This window comes from Myotis brandtii, unplaced genomic scaffold, assembly GCF_000412655.1.
Source record: "Myotis brandtii unplaced genomic scaffold, ASM41265v1 scaffold351, whole genome shotgun sequence".
NCBI classification, from domain to species: domain Eukaryota; kingdom Metazoa; phylum Chordata; class Mammalia; order Chiroptera; family Vespertilionidae; genus Myotis; species Myotis brandtii.
In genome coordinates this window covers 1962315-1989982 of record NW_005363502.1, presented here as the reverse complement: position 1 = coordinate 1989982, position 27668 = coordinate 1962315, and the positions used below count along the sequence as shown (strand labels likewise).

Below are 27668 nucleotides of genomic sequence, written 5' to 3'. Positions count from 1 at the left end.
TAGACAGTATATAAAAAATGCTTTCACACTTTTTCTCTCAGCCACTATTTTATTAAAAATATATTTTATTGATTTTTTTACAGAGAGGAAGGGAGAGGGATAGAGAATTAGGAACACCAATGAGAGAGAAGCATGAATCAGCTGCCTCCTACACACTCCCTACTGGGGATGTGCCCGCAACCAAGGTACATGCCCTTGACCAGAATCGAACCTGGGACCCTTCAGTCCGCAGGCTGATGCTCTATCCACCGAGTCAAACCAGTTAAGGCTCTCAGCCACTATTTTTTTTATCATTCCCCAATTGGTGTGGTGATGTCCCAAATATCTAAATGTAAAGAGTTCAGCATTGCCTCAAACCTCCTCTCAGTGCTCTTTCTCCCTAATAATGATCCTTTCCTTTACCCCCTTCTCCCCCCATCACTGTTTTAATCCAGTTTGGCTTATTCCTAAGGAGCTTTTGTGAACAAGGCAGGACTGCTTGGAGATAATCAAGGTGACTTGCCTTTATTCACAAAGTATCACAAATGTCATTGAAGTTTGTTTCTGCCCACAGCCCTTCTATAACCCAGACATGAATCCATAAGGAGGTAACCTCCGGTCCTAAGAGAACAGAATGCCAACTTCTCATCCCCCTCCCAGCCAGCTTTACTCTCCGTTTGTCTAATTCTCCCTCAAGAATCTAATAATACATTTGAAGTTTTAGTTATTTTTCCTATGTTTACGACATTTTAGAATTATTCTGTAACCCAACATAAATCCAATGCCTGCTAATAATTACTTTCAAATGGATGACTTTGTCTTGCTTTTGTTTAAATTACAAATTATTTGTTGTATCTTAAATATAATTGCAGGGGGAAAAAGCAATTAGGTAATTTCCATAATTACTTATTTGCCTTATAACAACATTTGTGAGTTCAATAATAAAATCAAGCAAGTCTAATGTTCATCTGTTAAAAGTATTTTAACTATCTGACTTCAGAACTGATACTAGCAGGGTGAAATCCAACCCAGAGCATTTTATTTTCTGTATCAACTTCCAAAATAGCTATCTGTCGAAAAAGCAATTAGGTAATTTCCATAATTACTTATTTGCCTTATAACAACATTTGTGAGTTCAATAATAAAATCAAGCAAGTCTAATGTTCATCTGTTAAAAGTATTTTAACTATCTGACTTCAGAACTGATACTAGCAGGGTGAAATCCAACCCAGAGCATTTTATTTGCTGTATCAACTTCCAAAATAGCTATTTATCATTTTTGTTGTTGTTGTTAATACTCACCCAACGATATTTTTTATTGATTTTTAGAGGGAGCAGAAGGGGGGGGGAGAGAGAGAGAGAGAAACATTGATGTGAGAGAGACACATCAATTGGTTGCCTTCTGCACATAATCTGACCAGGGCTGGGGATTGAGTCTGCAACCAAGATATGTGCCCTGGACAGGAACTGAACTTAGGACCCTTCAGTCTGAGGGCTGATGCTCTATCTACTAAGCAAAACTGGCTAGGGCTATCTATAATTATTTTTGTCCAGATCAGAAATAGAAAGGGGATACTGGCACAAGAACAGACATATAGATCAATGGAATAGAATAGAAAACCCAGAAATTGACCTGAACCACTGTGCTCAATTAATATTTGACAAAGGAGGCAAGAACATACAATGGAGTCAAGACAGTCTCCTCAATAAATGGTGTTGAGAAAATTGGACAGATATATGCAAAAAAATGAAACTAAACCACCAACTTACACCATACACAAAAATAAACTCAAAATGGATAAAGGACTTAAATGTACGATGGGAAACCATAAAAATACTAGAGGAATCCAAAGACAACAAAATCTCAGACATATGCCGAAGCAATTTCTTCACCAATACAGCTCCTGGGGCATTGGAAACTAAAGAGAAAATAAACAAATGGGACTACATCAAAATAAAAAGCTTCTGCACAGCAAAAGAAACCATCAACAAAACAACAAGAAAGCCCACTGCATGGGAGAACATATTTGCCAATGTTATCACCGATAAGGGTTTAATCTCCAACATTTATAGGGAACTCATACAACTTAACAAAAGGAAGATAAACAATCCAATCAAAAAATGGGCAAAGGACCTAAATAGACACTTTTCAAAAGAGGACATTCAGAAAGCCAAGAGACATATGAAAACATGCTCCAAGTCACTAATCATCTGAGAAATGCAAATCAAAACAACAATGAGGTACCATCTCACACCTGTCAGAATGGCTATCATCAACAAATCAACAAAGGACAAGTGCTGGAGAGGATGTGGAGAAAAAGGAACACTCGTGCACTGCTGGTTTAAATCAGGCAGGCTGGGTGGGTGGTGGTGGGATCACTCACACTGTTTTCTCTCCAAAATCTAGGAAAGGATCCTGGTTCCTATTTAGAAGAGTTGGGAGAAGCAGACCATGAGGGTGAAAAAGGATTGTGTTGATATCTCCAGGGAGTATAATGTTAAATCAGGCAATCTAGCAGCCAAAGAATATGTAATGAAAATGTATGTTCCAAGAACTGTGTGAGATACTTGGGATCCAAACATAAAAAGACACAGTTACTGTCCTGTGACTTGGGACTGTATCCCTACTTCACAGACATAGGGAAATTAAGTATTTTATTTTAAAGGTGTGACAGAATTTTGAAGACTATTATCAGACTTTCCTTTAGCTTTTATCATGTACTTTTCCTTAGAATACATTTACTACATGGTTCACTATCTTCAAGGAGTTCATTATATACCTATGTGGTTGTCTTTAATTTTCATATCTATGCATCCAACTACTGAGTCAACACTTTCTACCCAAATGGTCAATCCCAAGTCTTCCATATCTAATTAAATGGTACCACCATCCACTTAGGTGCTCAAGCCAAAACTTGGGGAATCGTCCTCTATTCTGTGCTTTCATTCACACACCTGACATTCAACATATTATCAAGTACTTCATCTCTGCCTCCAAAATATGTCCTGTATCTGTGCTGTTTCTCTAGCTCTACTGTTACTACTTCAGTCCAAAGCTTTACCAAGGCCTACTTCTCATAAAATGTAGTCAGCTCTGTCCCTGCCACCCTCTATGAATGAGCCTTAGTTATGTTCCTGGCTTCACCAAGTTCATTCCCATTTGGGGGCATTTATACTTGCTCTTTTTCTGAAAGCTTCTCATGGTTAATTCTGCATTTCATTCAGATCTTAATTATAAGATTCATTTTCTGCCCTTTCAATCTAAGGTGGTTTTCTAGTCACTTTCTATAATGTCACTATCTTTTATTATTTTCACAGTACTTATTATAATATGGAGTATCCGTTTTGTTTATTTAGTATTTACTTATGCAAGCACCATGAGAAGCAGCATCTTGTCTGTTTTTGATCCATGCTCTGTCCCCAGCACCTGGAGGAGTGCCTGGTACACAAGGGAGGCTCAAGAAATATTTTATATGAATAAATGAGTATATATATTCAGTTCACTTATGTGAAAGAGACTTAAATACATTGGCGGCCATGTATTAAAAAGTGTCCATTGAGAACAAGCCCCAAGGAACACAAAGGAAACAGTGAAAAAGAGTGTTTTCCAAGTAGGCTGATATTAATCAGACAGGATTTAAGAAGGGGATACTTTTAAGAGTTAGATCTTAGAGATTTGTGCTACAGAAACTGTTTATTATCAACCCAAAAAAAGCTTTTAAAAAGTTCCATTTCCAAATGCAGTGTTAGAAGTAGAAGTAAAATGGTGGAAGGTAGAGAAGCAGGTGGTTTTAGTTCTATCTCTAATAAATCTCAACTATTAACCATTTGATGAAACAGGGAATCTATGTAGTATTGACTGCTCTTACCGATAATAGATTTCATTTTTAATCTTCTCAGAAAATGTAGTCAGCTCTGTCCTTGCTCTTAAGGGTCATTCAAAAGGCTGGATTATAAAGGTACAGCTCTTACTCTGAACAACAATTGGGTGAGTTCTGATTCACTGTTGTCAGGACAAGTAATCTTGTTGTTGCCATTACTTCTCCCATATGCAGCGGATAAAAGGTGAAAAGCAACAGACATATTTCTGCTGGAGCACAAAGTTCCAAGCTTTTCTCTTAAGGGTCTGAGTCATAAGGCCTGTTCAAGTTCTCTTAGTCATTTTCTACCCAAGGTAAGAGATGAAAGACAAGGCTCTCTAGAAGATCAAAATGCAAGAGTAAATAATTTTAATGAAAAAAACAGCAGGCAGAGAACATGAATTAAACTAGTATTTGAAGTCCTCCTACATGTCTAGCTCTGGTTATAAAAGAGAATAGGGCACATTCCTTTCCCACAAAAAGTGTGCCAACAGCAATGTGCCAAATGGACAATGTACCCCCAAATAGTCATTAATAATTTTATACCTTTTCTGTTCAACTATTCTATAGTCTCTTGGGGAATTCCTAGTTGTTGTTGTTTTTTTCTACCATCCCATTGTGAGAATAGAAATATTCCCTCCTTTTTTTTTTTCCTTTTCCAAAGTCGACCTTTTCTGCAAAATGGCCAAGGTTAGATGAATACCTTTCTTTTGGTAAGTTTAAAGGTACAGTGACAGTTTCTCTCTTTTTTATCTGTCTTCACCAAGAGAAAATGCACATTTTCCTTCTTTAACAGTGGTATTTTATTACTCATAGACTTTGAATTATTTCTCCCAATCGAAATATTTCAACAGAGGGTCAAATTTGTATTAGGAAGAACTGAAAATGTCAAATTGTTTTATTCTAAATTTCATACATTTTTACCTTCTGTTCAATTAAAAGGAAGGTAAATCATTAAAATATAATAGCATTTCCTATCTTTCAGCACCATACTTCAATAAACCTTAGAACTAAATTGTTCTAAAAGTATTAGGCTTCTCATTAGAATTCTATTACTAGTAAGTTGGAAGCTCTATTCCTGCTGAAGGGGATTAGTACCAAATTCATCACTGATTTTCAAAACAGAATTCTGTGACAAATTCTGTACAGGAATACCTCATTTTATTGAGCTTCACTTTATTGCACTTTGAAGATATAATTGTTATTGTTATTATTTTATAAATTGAAGGTCTGTGGCAATCCTGTGTGGAGTAAGTCTCTAGGTATCATTCTAACAGCAATTGCTCACTTTGTGTCTCTTGGTAATTTTTGCAATATTTTAAATGTTTGTTATGGTGATTGTTCATTAGTGATCTGTGATGTTACGACTGTAACTGTTTGGGGTCACCATGAATCGCACCCATAGAAGATCGCAAAATTAATTGATGAGTGTGTGCCGACTGCTCCACTAATCTACTCCTGTTAAAAATGCTCTGAAGATTGTTCACATGACAACAAGGGATTTAGACTGTTACATAAACGTAGCTGTTAAAGCAGCATCAGGGTTTGAAAGGCGTTCTACGGTGGGTGAAATGCTATTAAATAGCATTGCATGCTACAGAGAAATTGTCAGTGAAAGGAAGAGTCAATCAATGTGGCAAAATTCATTTTTGTCTTATTTTAAGAAATTGCCACAGCCACCCCAACCTTCCGCCACCACCGCTCTGATCAGTCAGGAGCCATCAACATTGAGGCAAGACCATCTACTAGCCAAAAGATTACAACTGGCCATTCAGAAGATATTTGAGCAATAAAGTATTTTGAAATTAAGATATGTACATTAATCTTTAGATATAATGCTATTGCACACCTAACAGACTATTGTATAAGATAAACATAATTTTTATATGCACCATGAAACACAAATATTTGTGTGACTTGCTCTATTGCAATATTTGCTTGTTTGGGATATTTGCTTTAATGCAGTGTTCTGGAAGTGAAACCCCAATATCTCAAAGGTATGCCTGTATAAATGTGCTAAAATAAACATGTAATATCATAATATAAACTAACAGCAGTTTTACTCATTTAAAATATTACTTCATACTGTATCATTAATATTTTCAAAAACAATAGTCCTATTTTTCCTTTCACTTATTGGTCTTTTCAATCACTTGCTAGATTCCACAAACAGACAAATTAGCATGCAATGAAAGAGTAAGAAAAATATATGTGGAAAATCTATTATCGAGAACCCATTAAATACACACACACACACACACACACACACACACACACACACACGTTACTATGTATGTTCTTAACTGGGAAAAGGTTCCTAACAAAGTGAGAATTCTAAATCCTAAATTCTAATCAGAAAATTGACTAGTGTTCATTTGATATATCAATATGTAAAAGTATCAATATTCAGTGATGCATGGGGCAGATTTTCTCTGCTACTGTGAACAACTAGAAAACTGAATAAAACACATGTAGCAACAATTTTTGTACATTAGACAAGTGTAGAACTGTGACCTTTGAGAAGGAAACAAATGAAATGGGCCTTAGAATTACTCTAGGTTTCTCTCCGGACACATTTCAGTTCATGGTGTAGGTAGAGAATTCCAGGAAAGGGAGATTGGAGATTGGAGGTTAGGGAAGCTGAAGAGGCTGGAGGTTGTGGGGAAGAATTCCAAGGGGCAGATATTACAAAGAAAAGGGACCTTTGGAAACTCTATGAGAGTCCCTAGAGTGCTTGTTTAATTCTAGGGTGTGTGCATATATAGTGAAAGTACATGAAGCGAGGTGAATAAATACCAGATTATGGAAAACTGAATAATTTCCAAAGCTTACTCAGGGTAGAGAGAAATTCATGCTTTGATCAGCTGAAGTGAAGAGTTCTTTGTGATCACCCAGAGACTTCAAAGTGTTCCCACTTTAGTATTAAAGTTAAATAATAATTAGGGTAAAGGCGACTCTAGATCCTTCATAAGAAAGCTTTAAAAGTTGCCTCAGGGGATTAATGTATTGCAAGTAATAAAGCCTGCCAGAACAAGGCTAATATCCTCAAAGTAGGACAACCAAATTCCAAAATCAACGATGTGGCAATACAATATCCAGCATCCGATCACAAGTTATTAGACATGTCACCAAACAAAACATGCAACCTGTGGCCAAGAGAGGTATCAGCCAAGATAAACAGGACCTAAAATGACATTGATGATAGAATTGGCAGAAATGGGCTTTTAAAAAGAGTCATTACACTCTCTCTGTGAACAGGAATTTAAAGAAAAACATGAACATAATGAGGTGAGAAATGGAAGATTTTTTTTTATAAGAACCACATGGAACTAGAGATGAGAAATACAGTATCTGAAATAAAAAATATGCTAGATGAGATTACAGCAGATTAGACACCCCAAAAAGAAAAAAAGAGAGAAACTCCAAAATATAGTGATAGAAATGACCTTAAATGAAGCACAGGAGAAAAAGGAAACTTCATAGATCCTTTATGAACTATGAGACAGCATCAAGCGGTCTAGCATATGTGCAATTTACGTCTCAAAAGGAAGAGTTCACAGAAAAAACATTGAAGAAATAATACCAAACAATTTCTAAATTTCTACACCAAACACATCATAACTAATTAGTGCCTGCAAGTGATAAAAGACAAAAAGTTAAAAATATTCAGAAAAAAACAAAGCATTATATACAAAGAATGACAACAGACCTCTTGTCAGAGATTGTGCAAGCCCACTATGCAAACAATATCCTAAAAATCCCATAACAACAAAAACCAACCTGTCAATTTAGAATTTTATGAAGACAAGATAAAGACTTAGTTTTTCTGATAAACAAAAGTGAGAGAATTTATCATCGGACCTGCTCTACAAGCAATGTTAAAGGAGCATCGCCAGGCAGAAGTACCAGATGAAGTCGTGGATCTGCACTAAGGAATCAGTTTCAGAAATTATGATTATGTGCATGACTATCAAATACTTTTTTTCAGTTTTTAGGTTTTTTTAAAATGTAATAATCATTTAAATATAGAGAATATAGAAGTAAAATGTCTAATAAAATGCAAAGAAAATAGGGGAGGAAATAAAAGTAGAGTTTTACGGTTCTTATGCTTTCTGTTAAGTATTATCTTATATAAACTAAAATAATTTAGAGCCACTATACAAGAAACAAATAACAGAGATATAGAGAAAAGTCAATAATGGAGATAAAATAGAACATAAACAATCCAAAAATAAGGGCAGGGGGAAAAAAAGCAAAAACAGATGTGACAAATAGGAGACAAATGGCAAGAGGGCAAATTTAAATCCAAATATGTTAATAATTACATTACATTAAGTTCTAATTAAAAGAAAGAGATTGGGTGGATAGAAAATCAATACCCAACTATATACTGTCCAGACAAAATCCATTTTAAAGATAAAGAAACAGTAGGCTAAAGGTTAAAGATGCAATAAGCTATATCCTGACAAAACCTGGGGAAGCTGAAATATACCAGATAAAATATACCTCAGAACAAATAATATTACTAGAGATAAAGGGACATTTCATTGTGAAAAAGTAGTTAATCCATACCCACAAAATATAATTTAAATGTATGTATATATACGTATATACATATACATACACACACACACACACACACACACACACACACAGCTTCAAAATACCTAAAGCAAAACTGACAGTAGTTAAATAGACATGGCTGAGTCTACAAAGATAGTTGACATTTTTACCCTCCTCTCTCAGTAGCTGATAAAACAGATAGAATATCAGTAGCATGTAGACGACTTGAACAATGCTGTAAAGAAACTTGACCTAGTTGCTACTTACACAGAACTTTCCCAGCAATAATAAAAATGTGCAAATAAAATTTTCACAGATAGACCATATTCTAGGCCACAAAACTAACCTAAATAAAATTTGAAATATTAAAATAACAAATATATGCTCTGTTGACTACACAGTGGAATTAAAATGAAAATCAATATCATATATGTGCAAAACCCCTACCTATTTGTAAATTGAAAACAGAGTTCTAAATAACCCATGGGATGAAGAAGAAATTATATAGGAGTTCAGAAAATATTTTGATTAAGTAAAAATCAAATCATTAAATATTTTAATTTGTAGAATGCTGCTAAAGTAGTGTTTAATGGAAAATCTATAGCTTCAAAGGCTTGCATTAGAAAAGAAGCAAGTCTACAAATAAGTTATATAGGCTTCCATGGAAAATGTCTAGAAAAAGACTGCATTAAACCTGAAGTAAGTAGAAGGAAGGGAATAATGATGTTGGTAGAAATCAATGGAATAGAAAGTAAATAATAGAGAAAATCAGAGTCCAGAGGCATTTTTCTACAAGATCAAGAAAGCAGCACCAAATCATAATTTGGATGAATTATTAGGAGGCTTGGGATAAGCTAAATTGACCAGTAAAGGAAAAAGGAAATGGGACTCCATTTGGGGGGGATGGTTATTTTACTCTTCCAACGTATTTTACTACCTGAGGGCTGCTTGACACTTGGTTGGGATACTATTAAGAATAATGTGAAGCTCGTGAGTTTTTGTATTTCATGACATGTTAAGTATTTGATTTTATCTTCAGGCATAATCCATACAATTCTTTTGTGTTTTGAATCTATATTTTTTTTCTCAGCATAGTACAGTATCAATGATTGTGTGTTATCTGTGGACAGTTGATGATTGAAATGGTGGGGGAGGAGAAACTAATAATTTTAAGTACCTTCTATAGAAAAAGATTTTCAATGTTTATCTCATTTAATTCCCATAACAACCTAGTGAGGTAAGAATTATTATCTATACTTTTTCCCAGTGGAAAATAGATTTAAAGTTAAGTGATTTGCTGAGATTACATCTTTAGTATGTGGTCCTGCTGAAACTCAGAATTGGGTGTGCGTGGACGCCAAAGCTCAATGCCCTTTTTACTGAATTAGTGTCTTTCAAGGAAATGTAATTCCTATTGGAGATGTACAGAGTTTGATATATATCTGTTGTACATTGTACTGTATTATTCATTTCCTTGCTGTTCTTATTCAGTTTTTAATGGGGATTTTCCCCAGGATAATTGTATGCTGTAATAGTGGATTTTTAGAAATGTGTGTTCTCTAGGTTGTCAATCTCATCTGTATGGTGGCTTCAACTACTACACTCCTGGCTGTCAGCTTCCTCTCTCATTTGAGCTCCAGGCTTCAGCTCAGCAAATATTTTTAAAAACTCAGATTAAACAAGTTTTCCATATTAGGTTGATTATTAAATCATCTCTACTTTCACAAGCTGAGAGACCACTAACATTTTTATGAATTTTCTTGCTGTCTACTTTTTTTGTCTTTTATAGGCACACACATTTATTTGATTTCTCAATTGGAATCAAACCAATTATTATGGTATGGTTTCTAATCTCCTTTTTTTACTTCACAACATAATGTGAACATTTTACATGATCAAATATTCACCATGACCTAGCTCTCCAATAATATCCCAAACCTTGCTCTCCAAATAACTTGCATTCTTAGAGTGTTTCTATTATGGGGTCTAATGCTGCCAATATTTTTCTGTGTTGATGACAACAGATACAAGAACTAAGGTGACCCCTCTAGATAATAATCTTCTAAGGACAGGTGAACTTAGAAACCACATTTAAAATTAAATGTTGTAGTATAAATTTTGATGAGACTATTCTTTACTAATGCTTTTTCTGTTCTTGGCGTCCCCTGAATTTCTCCTTACACTTTCTTGAATCTGTTATCTGTATATTTTTGCCTTCCTGTAAGTGGTTTGTGAAATAAAGAGGACATTTACTTCCCATTTGACTATTTTATAATAGCTTCTAAATAGGAAAGTTGTGAGAAAATGTTCATATATAATGTGAAGCTATTGAATTTTTTCATAAAAGCAAGAAAAAGTAAAAAAAAAAATCTCATTTCACCTAATGCATTTCACAGATTGCCATAAACTAAGATGCTTTATCATTGGAAAGAAAACACTGCTTTTCTTCAATAGGAAACAAACATATTTGCATCATAACAGAATGGGGAAGCGGTAAGTAGAAGGGTAAATTTTTGTTGTTGCTATGCAGACTGAGCTAACTGTCATACCCTCAGAGACATTTTAGAGAACATTTTCACACAAAAGGTGTGAATCTACTCAGTTATTCATTAGAATTTATGATTTACTTCCCATACATAAATAAGCACTTTAAAAAAACAATACTAAGTCTCAATGACTTCAAGTATTCTTTTCTATCCCAGTTCCAGCAATCTAAATCAGCGGTTCTCAACCTGTGGGTCGCGACCCCTTTGGGGGTTGAACGACCCTTTCACAGGGGTCGCCTAAGACCATCGGAAAACACATATATAATTACATATTGTTTTTGTGATTAATCACTATGCTTTAATTATGTTCAATTTGTAACAATGAAATTGGGGGTCACCACAACATAAGGAACTGTATTAAAGGGTCGCGGCATTAGGAAGGTTGAGAACCACTGATCTAGAGCAACTTCATGATCCTTATAAAACTTTGGTTTCACATCTCGTTTCCAGAAACTTTTATATCCCCACGATTGGCTCTAGGCAACAAAGGCCATGCCACTGATCTCATCTCTCTGACTTGCTCCAACTCCCATTCTATTTTAGAGAAATAAACTTTATATCCACTGTTTCATCTAACCCTGATTTAGTGCCTTGCATTTTCCATATACATTGTCACTTTCTTGGTAATGATGGCCTCTATTTCCAGTCTGGACTTGTTGCACTTGAGTGCTTTATCACTTTGGCTTCCTGTCATTCCTGCCTTCTATTAGATTAATTTAATCTCAATTAATTCCAGATTCTAATTTTTATTGCTACTCTTATTACCCCTGAACTGTCAAAAACTTATAAAGTCATGTTGTTGAGCAAATCTGTTGTTACACATCTCTGCTCTTTAGTCTCATTGAGGTTCTCACTACTACTAGGAATTTTTATTTAATTCTTGGGGACACCTCTTCTCAGTATCTGTAGTAAATGCAACAATATTTTTGTGCTTTTTCTCAAGTTACAAATATGGTTCCCAATTCCTCAGTCTGGGCAGATACCTTCTAAACTAATCAGATGCAAGAGATCATTTATGCGAGTGCTATTCCTCCACCTCTTCACAGCATGATTACTCCCACTTGCTTCTTCATTTCCTATATTTGAGAGTCTCTAATTGTGGTTCTCAAATTCTAGGAAATCACAGAACCATCTGAAGAACAAAAATACAGGTTTCCTGTGTTCGCCTTAAGGATAATGATTAAGCAGGTTTGTAGTGGGCTTCAGGAATCTGAAAATATATGGGCACTCCAAGTGACTCTATTACAGGAGGCCCACAGATACGCTCTGAGAACTCTGCTTAAGAGCCCAGGCTCACTTTTTCTTGGCCTCTGAATCTCATCTCTCCCACTAGAATTGCTGCTAAATGACAGAGCACCCAGTTAAATTTGAATTTCAGACAAATGACAAAGAATTTTTAGCATACGCATGTTCCAAATATTGTAAGAGAAATACTAGAAGAATTGTTGCTTATTTTAATTTCAAATTTAAATGGGCATCCTATGGTTTTACTTGTCAAACCCAGTCTTTGCCCTACTTAAGGCTTTCTATCACCTTCCTTCTTTTCTCTCTTATGGCCTTTAGCAAACAGCAAATTGCTGGCTGCCTACAGATGTGCTTAGGGCTCAGATTTCCTCTATGCTCAGGAACACACTCATCTCAGACTTTTTTTCCTACCATAATTTCTCTTCAGATTTTTCCACGCATTATCTCCCTATGATGATTCACCACTCTATTTATTTTGGCTAGGCCTTTCATGTATATCAGCCTACTTTCTCATACTCCAGATTTCTGATTATTAAGGTTCAACTTCTTTAATGCTCAACTCAGTTGTGCTTCTAGAAGACCCCCATATACATTTCCATCATTGCAACTACTTTTCTCTCTTATAACAATGTGTGGATGAGTATGATTTCTCCATGAGTCCACAAGTTAGTTCCTTGGGGACTCAGCTGCTTGCCCAGTGCCTAACAGAGGGCCAATAGGTACTCAATGATTCTGAGAGATATTATAAATGTAATCCACCCTCTGTGTAAAGCCTTCTCTGCTTTCATCTAGCCATTGATTGCTTCTGGCCTTGGGTGATAATTATTTGTATACTTATTTTACTCACCATCTCTTAGTCCTTACTCCTAATGGCAAAGAGCAAGACTCATAGGTTCCTGTATCCATCTCCACATGTAAGTCACGGTTTTACAGCATATAGTTCCTTTGCAGCAGAACTCCCCTAACAGCTGCCATGCTATGCTGGTGTGCCACAAATGGGCCACAGGAATATCAAGAAATGGATTTCCATCAGCCTGGGCCAGTTACTCCCATTTTTCCCAGCACGTCATTCAAACATTTAATTTCCCAAGTTTGCTATAATGTGTAGAGTGTAGTTCGACACAGTGTAGTACTGCTCCAATAGCTGTTATAAAAGGTGTTGTATTGGTTTCTTATTGCTGCTGTTACAAATAACCACAAATTTGTTGGCTTAAAACAACAAATTTCTTATCTTGCAGCTTCATAGGTCTGAAGTCAAACATGGGTTTCACAGGGCTGAAAACAAGATCTTGGCACCCTTAGAGAAAATCAGTTGATCATGGATGTACTTTCTATTCTATTTCACTGATCTGTACGTCTCTCCTTGTGTGGGTAACACAATGTCTTGAATAATGTTGCTTTGTGTAAGTTTTGAAATTGATTAACTGCTTTGTTGTTAACATTTGAATAAATGAGTAGGTGATGGTTATTTACTAACATTTAACCTTGGGTTAGGTTTATAACTCTCCTATCAGTTTCTTTGCAGGGTTGTTCCATGGTTGGGTTGATATTCATGAAAATGCTTGGTTTTATTTTATTACTGCAATGATGATGATGGTCACGCAAGGCACTGTGGTTCGGATTATGGATGATACAGAAGAAGTTAGGTACTCCGTCCTTAAAGAGATGTCAGCGTAGTTAGGGAGACACGTGCACACACAGAACAACTACCCATGCAGTCTACGCCAGGTGTCAAGTGCAGTTGTGGAGACAACGTGCTAAAGGGTTCAGGAGTCAAGTTTAAGGGAGGGCTGCATAAGAAGTTAAAGAAGGGCTGGACTCTGGACTAAGAGTCCTATAGGTAACAGGGAACCTGGCTGACATTAATTACTCTAAGCCGGTGGTCGGCAAACCACGGCTCTCGAGCCACATGCGGCTCTTTGGCCCCTTCAGTGTGGCTCTTCCACAAAATACTGTCTCTTCCACAAAATACCGACTTGTGTACATGGGCCACGAAGTTTCAATCGCATTGTACGTGTGCGCCCAAAGGTGGTATTTTGTGGAAGAGCCACGCTGAAGGGGCCAAAGAGCCGCATGTGGCTCTCGAGCTACAGTTTGCCGACCACGGCTCTAAGGGATTATTCCACTGTAAGAAGGAAACTAAGATCCAAACAATTTTGTATTTTTCATGCTAGCAAGTGGCAAATTTCAAATTTGATGTATTTGAGGGTTTTGACACATAAGTTGAAAATATTTTTAATAACAAATCCTATTTACCCTCCTTTTTAGTTACAGGATTGGAAAATAATAAAGACATCCTTAATTCAACTTCCTTTTTCTTCATTTCTTTGGTGGGACTATGGTGTTTTTGTGGCCTTTGTTTACTGTTATTTCCCTCTCCCCACCCCCCCTTTTATTTTGGTTCCTTCCTCCCCATTTTGTTTATGATCTGAATGACTTCAGATAAAAAAAGAAGGTAACTAGAAACCAGGATTTTTGGCACAAAGGGGCAGATGAACCCTCTGTGGTCTCAGTCAGTTGCAGTTTTTGATCAGCTATAACAAAGAAAATGATGAAAAGGGGAAAGTGAGAACATGCAAGCAGTCTGTAAAACCTCTATCCAGCTCCTGACTCTAGGATCTCCAGGCACTGAGCTCCTTTCTCTGAGTACTTAGTCGGGATTTAAAGCTAAGAAAAGTGAGCAGAAGAACTGGAAAGTAGTACCTGCTTTTAAAAAAAATTTCCTAAATTGGTGTCATTAGCAGAAGCTTTAATGTGATGCTGGGAATACATTTCCTTTTAAGAAACATTTGCTGTACTGGCCGCTTTGACTTGTGGTTTATCTTAAAATGAGTCAACCTCACTGATATCTTAAAAAACACTTCAGTGTTACAGAATTAGCTTTCAACTCTAACCTGAGTACACATTAGTTTCCTGTAAATTTCTGTATAAGCTCAAAACCATTTAGAACACAGAACACTTGATTCTTTCCAGGCATAATCAATGGAATGCCATTTTTCTTCCAAGGGAGAGGTATGATCGAGATTTTTGTTCTCACAACAGGATGTGTTAGTACATATTATTGTATTAATACAGCATTGCATTCATGAGAATAATATTTTAGTGGTAGGGACAATTTTTTTCTATGTATTAGGAGGGTCAATATCATTATTAGGCAATTAATTTAGCTGGAAAATTTTCACTCTAGTTCTTAAGTCAAAGAGTGCTGAAGCTCTGGGAGAGCTATCAGAGGTTTGCATGAAATTGCTTAGAAGAAAAAAAAAGGTTGGCTCTATTTCTCTCTGAACCCTGCCTCAGTGATCTTCTAATTATTTTCAACATTCTCATGAGGTCAGAGACTAGTTCAGCTTTTGGTTGGTTTTTCTTGCACAGTATCCCATGGTCCGAGGCTTAGTCTATCAGGGTCAGGATGTGAGCTACATTCAGGCATCTAGTATGCTTGTGTGGCCTTGCTTTCTGTATCTCCACCACAATGTAGTCATCCTTTGCTTGAGTCCTATTTGTCTGAGGCTCTGCTAATTAATAATGAGTTAAACAGATAAACCCATTGAGATAATGGGTATCAAATGTTAGACCTTATGAGAGACATTAACAGTAGAAATTTTAGACAATGTGCAAGTTTGTGAGGAATTTTCATTAATAATCACAGTTTATGTGAACTGATTAGATAATTCTTTTGGCATTTCACAGATGACCCAGTGTTGGCAGTGACTTCAGTGGGAGCCGAGACTTGGAAAAGTTGTGAACATGACTCAGAGCAATTGTAGTAGGAGTGGCATGATCAGAAGCAGGTTACTCTGGCTGGTGTGCAACAGTCAGTGTAAATTTCAGATTTTTAAATATTAATGGCAGTAATGAACATGACAATCAATCATTATAAACACAGTCAGATGATATCATAAATAGACCGGGTATATATGTTTTAGGTCAAATGGAAAAGAAGAAATGTAGATCATCTTAGTTGGTTTCACTATTATTGGCCAAACAAATTGAAAAGTTTACAACTTTCAATAAGCTGTGCTAGATGCGAGCAAAAAAATGAAAAAATATAGAAAAATAAAATCAGGAATAATTCACCAATTTACTTAAGAGTTAAACATTTTAGTCTACCTGTTCTAATTATTATTACAAGAACTACCAATTAACCTCAGCATGTATTGCTTTTCTTTCTTTTCCATTTTTTCTCAGCTAATTTTGGGTGATCATATCCATATGAATACTGTAACTTTGTAGAGGAAGGTTTACTCTACCTGGATATTGGGTTATATGTTTTTAGTGTGTCATGGTAAGGCAGTTTATGGGCTTGCCATTGTGTACCTCACTCCCCACCTGCCTACTCTCACCTTGCTCACCTTTCTTTTGCTTTGTCTTTGAGGTAGAGTGTGCCCAATGGTTGGATCTGGCCACATCAACACAGAGCATAGTGCCTTGGGTTATAGAGTATGTGGACTGAGACCAATATGTGTACCTTTCTACGTCTGGTGATCATTTTCCAAAACAAAGGTGTGCAACCCATGTTTCTTTTACATGCATGGAATCACATGCAGATATCAGCACATACACTCAATCACAAGGATGACTTGTCATGTGAAGATAACTTCATTCATCATTGAAAATTTCCTAGGCCATCTCCACAGATATGTTGCACATTAATGCAACCAATCAACAAGGGTATACATGCTATACATACATAATCCTCAATTAATAATTTACTATCATAATTTAGAACCTAAACTATTTAAAAATCATAATAAATTCACCTTAGGGAATAGTAGATTCCTCATGGACACAAAGGACCTGGGCATTTCACATCACCAATTTTGTGTTTTTTTTAAAAATCTAATTCTAAAGCTGCCCGGCTTTTTGTGTGAAAACAAACTCTTCCAATCTGTCAGTTTGACCTTCCCCAGAATGACTTTTGTATTAGTTTCAGGTGTACAGCATAGTGGTTAAACAATCACATACTTTACAACAGTGGTTCTCAACCTTGGCTGCACATTAGAATCACCTGGGAATCTTTTTAAAATCCTGATTTCTGGGTCTCATCCTCCGGAAATTCTGTTTCTTTGTTACTAAGGTTGTGGCCTCACCCCATAACAAAGAAACAGAACCACCTCTTTACAAAGTGTTCGACCCCATATTTTAAGGACCCACCTGGCACCATACATAGTTATTAACATATTATTGACTCTATCCCCTATGCTGTATTTTACATTCCATGACTATTTTGTGACCACAAGTGCCTACTCAGAGAAAGGCATTGTGCTATCCCGCAATGGGCTTGTCAAGGAGAAGGCACGTCCTGTTGTAACTCCACAGCTGAGGGGCCTTTAAGAACCCTTAGGGCTCTGCGCCGCACTCTTTGGAAACCGCTGAACTGAGTTTGCTCTGAGTTCCTTTCTAGATTTAAAATTCTCTGATTATACGGCCGATTAATCCTGCTCTTATATGATTCACCTCGTATCCAAAAGAATTATAGCAAAATATAAAGGTGTATTAAGCAAACACATTTGATTCGTCAGTTTTCATACTTTCCGTATCAGAATGTTAGCAGGTCCGATGACATCACCTCTGAAGCCTATCCAGACTCCCCCCTTTTCTCCACCCTCACTAGTCCCTCTCTAACCCGAGCTTGCCGCGCTGCAAAACCAAACACACGTGAGCACCAACAACATGCCAAGGTCCTAAGGATCCTCTCTGCAACTCTACAAAGTGAGCATTATCATAGCTTCCATCTTACAATGAGACAAAGAGGCACAGAGAGGCTCAACTACTTGCCACAGGACGCAGTGCTAATACATGAAAACAACATGATTCAAACAGGCTCCAGGGTCTATGCCAGCCGTGGGCAAACTACGGCCCGCGGGCCGGATCAGGCCCATAAATGAATAAAGGTTTCAGATCCCTCTAGTGCAGCCGTGGGCAAACTACAGCCCGCGGGCCGGATCCGGCCTGTTTGAAATGAATAAAACTAAAAAAAAAAAGACCGTACCCTTTTATGTAATGATGTTTACTTTGAATTTATATTAGTTCACACAAACACTGCATCCATGCTTTTGTTCCGGCCCTCCGGTCCAGTTTAAGAACCCACTGTGGCCCTCGAGTCAAAAAGTTTGCCCACCCCTGGCTATGCTCTCATCTCCCAGGCCACAGAAACCCGCCTAGCCTCCTACCTGTTCTCCCTGCTTCTACTCTTGGCCAGAGTGGCCTTCGAAAGTGTAAATAAGGTCATGTTATTTCTCTTCTTAAAATTAGCCAGTGGTTGCCCGTTCCACAGAGAATAAAACTGTATGGTTTTCATTCCGAGGCTTAAAAGCTTCACCGGATATGTCCTTGCCTCCTTCCTTGTCAGTCCTTTACACCACAGTGTGTGGACGAAAAGGGGCGACATGCTAACCTGACTAACTCAGGAAAGGCCTGAAAGGCTTGCGCGGCGGCCTTGCAAACTCAAGAGACCACAAAGGATGGTCTGAAATTAAAACCTTTAATTAAAAAGGAGCCTGTTGTCTTTTTGCATCTAAGATAACATACCTGTGGGATGTCATGGCAACTTGTAACTTCTCCTTTTCCGGTCCCCTCAAGGCACAGCCCTGGCGCCCTGGCGAGACCACAGATTCCCTCTTTGTTATTGTTATCCTGCTAATTGTTGACTGTTAGCTTTCCCATACCCACCTGTGTGAAAGAAGCACGTGTCTATCATTTTGCTTTTTATCCAATCCCAAGGTTTCCCCGCTTTGCTTTCTCCCACCTCCCTAATCTGTCACCAATGAATTTCTGTAACCCACTCCTCCTTTGATTGTAATGTATAAAACAAGATGAAAAACTGCCATTCTCAGGAACACTAACTATCTCAATACACTGGGATTCTGCTTCCCAGCAATTGTGTATAGTTTGGCTCAAACAAACTCGCAAAAATTCTCTACAGGTTTGAATGTCTTTTTACGTTAACAGTGTAAACTGCATGGGAACAGAGATCTTGTTGGTCTTATTTATTGCCATATGCCCAGCAGGTTAACATTACCTGTGCCATAGCTGTATTAAAAATACCAAGTAATCTACAAGAAGACCATTCAGATTGAAGGTAGGCATATAAGGACAAGAAACTATTTATTACCTGGGTCATCATTTTGCACTGACCCTTCTCCTGGAAACCTTAAGCTCCAACATACTGGGACAAGTGCCTTGTCATTTCTGTGTTTGCCAAGCCTTAGGTACCTCTTTCCTTCACAGAAATACATTTACATCAGGCCCAGGAAATTCATCTGCTCATGTCTATGTTCATACTTTTACTATTCAATAAATATGTAGGAATGTTATTGAGGAATGGGGATTGACCACCCTGTCTTTCATCTCTTAAACTAGTCACTTTACAAATTCAATATTTGCTTAGAAAAAAACAGTGTTTGCATTGTCAGTGACTTTTTTTTTTTTTTTTTTTTTTTGGTAACGAAACCAAATCTATCACAATACAAAAAAAGAAGAATTTGATCTTCTTACTCTAGTGACTGATTCAACAAAGCAAGTATAATTTTTTTTCTTTTCAATTATCTTTTCCCACTTCTCTTGGTGGGTCTTTCTATATACTCTAAATATTTAAGTTAAACGTGTTTTATAATCCCAGAAAAAAACATGTGAATAGCACTCCAGTGAGATTTTCACATATTCTGTCTCATTTTTAAAATGTAGGCACAGGTCTTTGAATGGATAATGTAAGATTCCATCATCTGTTCCTTATCTTTTTCCTGATGTGGCCTTTCCTGCTCTGAGCTCAGATTCCTTTATTTTCCCGCTTGAATAGGGAATAGTTCTCCGACTGTGATAATGATTTTAGGAGTTGTGATATATATTAGAGAATTCTCTGTGGCTTTATAATGTACTTTGGATCAGTCAGGTTTGCCTCTCTTCCAGGAGGTTAGTCTGCTTTCCTTGTGTGATGGTCTCAAAAAAAAAAAAAAAAAAAGTCACTGACAATGCAAACACTTTTTTTTTTTTTAAAGTTACATGGCATTATTTCCTTTGCATTCCTTTGGTCAAAGCATGTCAGAACTGAATGCAAAGGTGACTGGGGAGGTGGACTCCACCTCCTGGGATGAGAAGCAAAAGTTATATTGCAAAAGGGAGTGCACCCTGTGATGGCACGAATTCATAGCCACACCATTCAATTTACCACCTTCATTTGCCTTTGCACAAATTTCAAGTCAAATAGTTCCTTTCTCTGTTGAATTACCAGAGAAAAAAAACAACCCTCTAAAATCTACTGAATTTTATAGATTTGGGAAAAACTGAAGTGTTTTTGTTAATGTATTATCTATGTACCAGAAGTCCAGCTATATTTTGATTATATAGTCTACCAATCCCTAGAGTTCCTACTTTCAATGTTGTGCAGTCACAATATTATTATCACCTACCAGTTGGACAAGAGTCTGAATTATAGTTGGGTAATGGATGAGGAACTCTTTAGGATTTGTTCACATAAAATAACAAAACTTTTAAGTTGCTCTAGCCAGTTTGGCTCAGTGGATAGAGCGTCGGCCTAAGGACTGAAGGGTCCCAGGTTCAATTCCGGTCAAGGGCACATACCTCGGTTGCAGGCTCCAGGGCGAGTGCAGGAGGCAACCAACCGATGTTTCTCTCACATCCATATTTCTTTCCCTCTTTCCCTCTCTCTTCCACTCTCTCTAAAAATCAATGGAAAAATGCCCTCAGGTGAGGATTAAAACAAACAAACAAACAAACAAACAAAAAACCCATTTAAGTTAATTTTTCTGTATGGTATCCTATATAATAAGAGAGGAATATGCTAATTTCCATTACGCCTTAACATGACAACCAATCTACAAGGGGTGGAGAGCTAGAGGAGGGTGGGGCAGTGAGCTATGAGCAGCAGAGAGCTACCAGCGACGGTGGGTGGGTGGCCAGCTGAGGCAAGCTGCAGCAAGCTACTCGCTCATGGATTCGTGTGCAGGGCTACTAGTAAGACAATAATTGAGTTTCATTCTTTTGCACATGGCTTTTCTGTTTCCCTAATACCATTTATTGAAGAGGCCATCCTTTACCCATGTTATATTCTTTGCTCCATTGTTAAAAATTGATTGACCATATAGGGGCAGGTTTACTTCTGGGCTCTCTATTCTGTTCCATTGATCTACAGGTTTGTTTTTATGCCAGTACCATACTGTTTTAATTACCATAGTTGTGCAATGTAGTTTGAAATCAGCATGTGTGATTCCTGCGGCTTTGTTCTTCTTTCTCAGATTGCTTTGGCTGTTCGTTTTTATTGTTGTTGGGGTTTTTGTTTGTTTATTTGTGTGGTTTTTGTGTGTGTGTGTTTCCCTACAATTTTTAGAGTACTTGTCCTATTTCTTTAAAAAATGATATTGGAATTTTAATAGGGATTTCATTAAATCTGTAGATTGCTTTGGGTAGTATAGACATTTTAACAATATTGATTCTTCAAATCCTTGAGTATAGAATATATTTCCATTTATTTATGTCTTCTTCAGTTTCATTCATTAATGTCTTGGTTTTCAATATACTGGCCTTTTACCCACTTGGTTAAATTTATTTCTAGGTATTTTATTCTTTTTGATGTAACTGTAAATGAGATTGTTCTTTTTATTTCCACAGCTTCTTAATGCCTAGAAAAAAAGCAACATTACTTGGTATTAAAGTCATTTTCTATTCCAAAGTAACTGTAAACAACTTGAATCATCATAACAGATGGATACTAAAATGAAAGGCTTTCCAGACCTTGAAAGTACTTCTTGGGTGGCAGCCACACCTCTGGTTATCGCCTAGGGCACGCACGAGAGGCTGCGCCAAGGCACCTGAATTTTGATGCATATTGTGCAGGCTCTATAGCTTGTCCCTTGCTGCAGCGGCCTGGAATATTAAAAACAAACAAACTTAAAACTTTTTTTCCAATATTCTTCTTTCTTGCAAATAGAGTCTATGTCTATACAGTGGGAAAACTGATATATAAGGGCGAGGAGAAATTTCATATTTTTCTTTTTCTAATACTTCATTCATTTTCTTGTTATAAACACAACATATACTCATGTTCTCATTATAGGGATTTGGAAAATATATACCGATACAGATAAGGAGAAAAACAGCAATCCTCATTTAATTCTATCACTCAAAGGCAAACTGCTTTATTTTCTATTCCTGCTTTATCTCATATGCTTTCTCCAGCTACTGACCTATTTGTTTCCCTTTACAGAAAATGTCCTCAAAAGAAATGTTCTTTTTGTCTGTTAATCATCAATTCTTGTTCTCTCATGAGCTCATTCCAGTCTTGTTTACACCGCACCCTCAACTGCTGGCATTCAGGTCACAAATGCACTCCTGGCTTCTAAATCCAGTGACCAGTGCCCAGGGAGGATTTGACAAATTTGTTGACTACTTCCTGCCACTGTTTTTATTTGGATCTCAGGACTTCAATCTTTGGTCCCCTCCCACTTGTCCAGCTACTGCTTCACAGTCTTCTTACTGTTTATTGCTTCCTCATCTTTCCCACCTGCAAACAACAGGACAGCTCAAGGTTCACCTCATCCCTTGTGTGACCTCATCTAGCCACATGGCTCTGAAGATCCAACATCTTCAGCTCTGACTGCTTCTCTGAACACTACACTCATATTTCCTGTTGGCTATCCTTTTCCATCCTTTTATTTCTTTAATTTTCAACCTATTTGTACCTTTACAGTTAGCATGCTTCATGTAGTTCAGCATTGCTTTTTTTATTTATCCAATCTGACATTTGCCTTTGCATTGGCTTGTTTAGATCATTTCAATTTATGTAATTATTGATATAGGTATGATTATACCTAAGAGTATGCTATTTATTTTCTATTTGTTCCATGTATTCTTTTCTCAGTTTTCCCTTACTTCTCTTTATTACAGATTAAATATTGTGATTTTTATGATTTCTATTTCTTTTTTTGGGGGGGGGCGGTATTAGCTAAGTCATTGTATTATTATTTTAGTAACATATTGTTAATTTGGGGGTAATTGTTTATGGATAAAATGTAACAAAGGCATATATGTTTTAGTAGATTTCCTAATATAAATATATAGAATTTGGCCATTTTTTTTATAAAATAAAAATTAGGACAAGCATATGTTTATAAAAACTAACAGAACAGAAAATAATAAAATAAAAAGTAAAATTTTATTTTCATTGTTTTAATATCTGATGAGGCCCTTTCCCAAAGTTAAGCATTATTACTGCTTTTGCACACCTTTTATGTATTTGCTGAAAGTTTTGGTATACAGTTTTATTTCACCACTAGAGGCCCGATGCACGAAATTCACACAAGAGTATGCCTTCGTTCCTCCACCTGCCAGCAACAGTTTCCCTCTGGCACCTGGGACCCAAGCTTCCCTCGCAGCCCCAGCTTCGTCTGGAAGGTCACCTAGAAGGACGTCTGGTCTAATTAGCATATTATGCTTTTAATATATAGATATTTTTTAACCTAGTTTCTTGGAGTAGAGCATAGTTTTGCTTTATGATTAAACATGTGTGTGTAGCTTATTCTATATTCAGTATTATTTATTATTTTGGGGGTAACTTATTATCAAATGGATAGTTTTGATATTGCATTATATTTTTATGTTAAACTGTTAAATGCAAACATTTCAATTATACTCCAACTTCTTTAGCTTTGTTTTGAGATTTCTCTATTTAATTTTTAATAAATTGTGAACATAAAAATCTAAGTGGCCTGATTCTTTCCTGACTTGAGGGTCTGTGTTTGGAGTATGTGTCATAAGTATTAAAGCTAATAATACATAATACCTCAATTAAAGAGTTTAGATTGGGCCTCACAATTCTACCAGCTGAGACCATATTTTGAGTTTGTTTTTCTTCTACTGATATGCACGTGTACATATGGTAGGGCTGAGATAATGGGATTCTTTTCAACTTAGGCTGCCTGTAGTTAGGCACGTGAACTAAACACCTCTGTATAATTTGCCTTCTTTAGTAGCGTTTACATAGGGGATGTGTTTTGATTTGCTTTTGTGTATCAAATACTATGTTATCTGGGCCAAAAAACATGTCACTGTTAGAATTAGACACTGTAAGCACAGCTGATTTTTTAGGACTACTTTGGGCATCTGCAGAATTCTGATGACTATCCACCAGGCATTTCATCTCTTCATTGCCCAAATTGAGACACTTTCTATCTTAAGCCTAACTTTTATAAAAAGTATATCTTGTTTCCTACTGATGAAATAAATACCAAAAAATAAAATAAGACTAGGAGATATGTCTAATGAAAATCTTTATATTTATAAAATGTATATATAATTTTAAAATTAATTTAAGCCAATATCCACCCATGTATAATTGGTCCAGATCCATCATTTTAAATTTGATCAGAAATTGTTATTTATTTCTGAAGAATTATATATGGTTGAATATTTTTCTTATTGTTACAAAAAAAAGATGTATGGAATAAATTGTATGTTGAGATTAAGACATAATGAGGGGAATTAATACCTGATTTAAACTTGTACTAGAGAAATTGAATCTAAAATGAAAAGTGATAATTTTGGCTAAATTTTAGGCATAATCCATAAAGATACTTTCTAAAAGTTCTTTCAGATGTTATAGAGTTTCTCCTATTTTTTAGGCAATATATTAGTTATTTTGAGAAACTTGCTCATTTTATACTTTTAGCACTTCTATATTAGTGTTATTAATTCCATTTCACAAAATACAGGGCTGACAGGGTGAGTCATACAGCTGGGAAGGTTGAAAGGCCTAGAGTGTAACCAGTTCTGCCTGAGGGGAGAGGCCTACGCTTTCCCTAGACTCTAGAGCAGTGGTTCTCAACCTGTGGGTCGCGACCCCTTTGGCGGTCGAATGACCCTTTCACAGGGGTCGCCTAAGAACATCCTGCATATCAGATATTTACATTATGATTCATAACAGTAGCAACATTACAGTTATGAAGTAGCAACGAAAATAATTTTATGGTTGGGTCACAACATGAGGAACTGTATTTAAAGGGCCAGAAGGTTGAGAACCACTGCCACCACAAATTACTCATCTTGATATGCAGCCCACTTGCTCTTCCCACAATTCCTAGCAGTTAGTGACTGGAAAAGTTAGGAATGGCCATTTGCTAACTTTCGAATGACCAGACATCCATCAGAGGACTCAGTGTCATCTGTCCACTCACAAGGCCACACATCACCATCCAATCTTACCAGACCTTCCTGGGAAATGGATGAACGTTGGAAACACTGTTTTCCTTCCCCAGGCCAAACTCAAAGCTGTCTTCTTTTTTTTTTTTTTTTAATATAGTTTATTGGTTTTTTACAGAGAGGAAGGGAGAGGGATAGAGAGAAACATTGATGAGAGAGAAACATTGATCAGCTGCCTCCTACACACCTCCTACTGGGGATGTGCCCGCAACCAGGGTACATGCCCTTGACCGGAATCGAACCTGGGACCTTTCAGTTTGCAGGCCAATGCTCTATCCACTGAGCCAAACCGTCAGGGCTCAAAGCTGTCTTCTTAATTCAAAGAGTTAGTTGGATAATGGATGAAATGTTAATGGGTCACATCACCCAGATGGTTGCTGCTTCCTCCCCCCTTACTCCTCACACCTCCCCAGGCCTGCTGGGGAGAATGCCTGAACTTTGCACTTCCCAACGTGTTTTGAGGAACTAATATGTTTTACAAGAAAATTGGATCTGTGGTCAAAAGGTTCCGGAAGCAATCTGGTAAATAAAGTTTAGTAGGGTCGGGGTCTTTACTGTGTTATGTGCTGTATTAGTTTCTAAGGGAGAAAGTTAGTGTGCAGGATGCCCTGGCTTTATCCGACCAAATTTAGCTGTTTCTTTTTATAGAGCCTTTAAGGAGACTAGTATCCTATGTAAGACACTTTCAACATTTTTTATTTAACCTAAAAAAGAGGTGGGAATTTCTTAGGCCCTTGTTATATCGGGGGTGGGGGGGGGGGGGGGATATTTTAGGAAGGTCCTCCCTTGGAATATTTGGGTTGATATCGAATTAGTTATATCTGTTCTTGAGGCTGCCCTATTTCTTTTTTAAAATTGTTATATATTTTTATTTATTTTATTTTGTTAATATTATTTTGGAATTACAGTTTACATTCAATATTACTTTCTGTTAGTTTCATGTGTACAGCATAGTGGGTAGAGTCCAGGGGTGGGCAAACTTTTTGACTCAAGGGCCACAATGGGTTCTTAAACTCTTTTTTAAAATTGTTATATATTTTTATTTATTTTATTTTGTTAATATTATTTTGGAATTACAGTTTACATTCAATATTACTTTCTGTTAGTTTCATGTGTACAGCATAGTTAGACAATCACATACTTTACAAAGTGTTCCCCCTGAAACACCCAGTACCCACCTGGCACCACACACAGTCATTACAACGTTATTGCCTATATTCCCTGTGCTGTACTTTACATCCCTGTGACTATTTTGTAACGACCAATTTGTACTTCTTCATCACTTCACAGTTTTCACCCAGCCCCCCCCCCAACACCCCTCCCCCCTGGCAAACATCAGTTTATTCTGTGCAACTATGAGTTTGTTTCTGTTTTGTTTGTTTGTTCACTTTGTTCTTTAGATTCCACATGTAAGTGAAATTATATGGCATTTATCTTTCTCTGACTGACTTATTTCACTTAGCATAATACCCTTTAGGGTCCATCCATACGATTGCAAATGGTAAGATTTCATTCTTTTTATGAGGCTGCCCCCATTTCAGATACTTTCTTTAGTATCAAACTGGGCTGCCCGTTCAGGGGAAACTTCAGTGCCTCTGGCTAAGAGGGGTAGGAAAGTAAGAACCAGAACCCGAACCTGAGAAGAGAGGCTGAACCCATGACTGAGGCTCAGAACGCAGGTGAGCCGATCTGGCATCATTGATGAACGCTGGCTCGTGTTTTTTGTCTTCTGGAAGGGCTCCATGGAAAAGGTGAGTCCTGGGCTCAGTGTGGAAGGAGGGGAGACTTTGGCAGAAACATGCTAAGAAATCCTCAGGCAGAGCAGGGAACTGAGAGGCTGGAAATGGTGAGTCATATCCTTAGACAATAGACAATTGATCTCTGCTTCCTCTCTGTCTAGGCATGTCTAATCGGGATTATTCTCCTTACAGAAGAAGGACAAGCATGGCAAACAGGAGGACATCACAACCTCCTAAATTGTTCCCCCTAACTCATTTGATATCCATGCAGACTTACTCCTAAGTGGGCACATTCATACCTTTAAAAATATTGCTGGTAGAACAACCATATTAGAATAAGTGAATATTTTTAAATTCAAAATTGGGTTCTTGAAAGTTAAAAAAAAAAATGATATCCAAGGGCAAGAGCCCAACCACCAGAGCCTTAGAAGCAGCCAAATGGAAGATGTCTTTTACCTCCATGCAAGGGGCTCTGTGGTTCCTAAAAAGCCAGGAGAAGGAACAAAGGGACAGGACTCCCTTGT

At 37.0% G+C, this 27668-nt stretch overlaps 1 long non-coding RNA gene across 1 annotated transcript in view; it reads right to left on the bottom strand.

Moving 5' to 3' along the window:
* Positions 1–21799: 21799 nt before the first annotated feature.
* The window catches only part of LOC102257944, a 12427-nt gene continuing 6558 nt past the window's right edge, over positions 21800–27668 (bottom strand). Inside the window, exons 3-4 of the long non-coding RNA XR_313891.1 lie at positions 21944–22075; positions 21800–21831 (exon numbers count right to left, since the gene is read on the bottom strand). This is a non-coding gene — a long non-coding RNA (uncharacterized LOC102257944). The remainder of the gene's footprint in view (positions 21832–21943; positions 22076–27668) is intronic.